Source organism: Babylonia areolata, chromosome 20 (genome assembly GCF_041734735.1).
Source record: "Babylonia areolata isolate BAREFJ2019XMU chromosome 20, ASM4173473v1, whole genome shotgun sequence".
In the NCBI taxonomy this organism is placed as follows: domain Eukaryota; kingdom Metazoa; phylum Mollusca; class Gastropoda; order Neogastropoda; family Buccinidae; genus Babylonia; species Babylonia areolata.
In genome coordinates, this window is record NC_134895.1 from 51332741 (window position 1) to 51335240 (window position 2500).

At 46.4% G+C, this 2500-nt stretch overlaps 1 protein-coding gene across 2 annotated transcripts in view; it reads left to right on the forward strand.

Moving 5' to 3' along the window:
* The window catches only part of LOC143294704 (uncharacterized), a 95250-nt gene that overhangs the window by 42696 nt on the left and 50054 nt on the right, over positions 1–2500 (forward strand). The window lies entirely within an intron of this gene.

Sequence of the window (2500 nt, forward strand, 5' to 3'; positions counted from 1 at the left end):
CTCCCCTTCCCCCCCTCCCCCCTCTCTGTCTCTCTGTCTGTCTGTCTCTCTCCTGTCTTGTCTGTCCATCTCTCTCTCAATCATCCCCCCCCTCTCTCTCTCCTCTCCCCAATTTATCTTCCCCTCCCTCTCTTTCTCTGTCTCTCTATCTTCTCTCTCCTCCTCTCCCCCTCTCTCTATTTTCTGTCTGTCTGTCTGTCTGTCTGTCTGTCTGTCTGTCTGTCTCTCTCCTCTTCTTCCCTGATCTCTTTTCCTCTTTCTCTCCCTACCCCATCTCACTCACACACACACACACACACACACACACACACACACACACACACACACACACACACACACACACAAACACACACACACACACACAAACACACACACACACACACACACACACACACACACACACACACACACACACACACACACACACACACATACACGCACAATACACACACACACACAGAGTAGTGGTTGCATTCTCACTTGCAAGCGCAGTAAGTCTACACATTCCAATTGTACACTCACACGCACGCACGCACACACACACACACACACAGAGGTGAGCTCTCTTCTGACTCACCCCCACCTCAGCTGCACCCCCCTCCTTCCCCCCACCCGCCACATTTTTTGTTTTTCCTTTCACGTCAAAAATTACGTACTGCGGACAGACATGAAACGAAATAAAGGGCCAATCTCAGCAAAACGGATGACAGCACCCTCTTTTGAGAAATGTGTTATTGTTGTTCTTGTTGTTAGTTTAGTTTAGTTTTTTATTTTTATTTTAGCGTGGCCAACCACTGTTTAAAATGTCAACGACTGATGAAGCAAACTGGCAGGGCTGAGTTAAAAAAAAAAGAAGCTGAAATGTAATGCTTTTGTAAAGCGATCAGACGTATCATTTCAAAGTATTAGGTATTCTAAATGTATGATATGATAATGATGATGATTATGATAGAAATGATAACAGTGATAATAATGACAGCAGCAGCAGCAGCAGTAGTAGTAGCAGTAGTGGCGACTACCACAAGAACGCTGATGACACTGAGAGATATCCAAACGTTCATGCTCCACACTGAGAATTTCCTACTGTTTTATTCTTACATTTAAAATTGTGTTGATCACATGCTGGCTTGGAGGAGCAGCAACAGCTTGAAACTCAACACAGAAAAGACTTGAGGCCATGCCAGTGGGCTCAGCATCAAAAACAGAAAAGAGTGGTAACTCTCACCCTTACACAAGGTACACAACTTCAGGTCAGTGCTGCTCACGCTAACGATTCAGCTAGCACACAAGTAAATAAAATGTACATTGGAACAAACCCAGACACTTCCTCAAAAAAGGAAGCGCCGGGCCTGTCCTTATACCGATCATTTGACATGTGCACACATCAGCAAAGACAGAAGAAATGTGCAAACACAAATTAGCTTTTATTCAAGACTGGCATTGCCTCTTTAATCCTGAACAAGCCACACAGAACACATACACAATACAGTACAAACACATGGTTGCCTCGGTGATTTTTCAACTGGAATTAACAAATAATGAGGCCAGGAGATTAAATGATTAACAAATAGTAGAGTGGTAACTCTCACCATTCACAAGGTACACAACTTCAAGTCAGTGCTGCTTACGCTACCGATTCAGCTAGCACACAGGTAAATAAAAGGTACATTGGAACAAACCCAGACACTTCCTCAAAAAGGAAGCGCCGGGCCTGGGTTTGTTCCAGTGTACCTTTATATTTACCTGTTTTCTAGCTGACTCTGAAAGCTTCTCTGAAGGCCTTCAACATCAGCAACGACACATGGGAGCTGAATGCAATGGACAGACCAAAGTGGCGTTCAGCTGTCCACAAAGGCGCCAAATCCTGTGAGGCCAACAGAATCGCTGCAGCAGAGCAACGCAGACAGGCCAGGAAAAGCAGTGCCAGCAAGTCTCCGACAGCCGCCACCATCCCCTGTCCACACTGCGTCAGAACCTTCCGGGCGCGGATTGGCCTGACCAGTCATCTGCGCACCCACAGAGCCCAACCCACCCACCCCCAGGATGACTAGATGGTCCTCGTCGATCCCGACGGACGAACCACACACAGCTGAATCGGTAGCGTAAGCTGCTCAGCATCACACCTTTGTTCAGTGGAGACAGCGAGTATGCTGACGCTGGGGATGATGTAAATCTTTTTAACTCACTCAGTACGGCCAGTCCTATCTTCTCCTCCACACAGACCCCTCGGATGTCCAGTGGGTGTCTGAATGACCCAACCTTTAGCTTCCGTCGTCAGAATTGTGGTATTCTTTGTCAACATTCACCTCTTCAGTATAAGAGCCTTCCGCTTGCAATATTTTGATTATGGTAACTGGGGTGAAACGCTGTTAACGTCGTCTCTTTCGCCGTTCGTATGGAGAGAGTTAAATTGCTTTTTGTCAAGTACACTCGGTGTACATCTACACCAAATTCTGTCCCTGCGGCACGCTCCTTCTGCCGAAATTAAGAAAATTGCCAG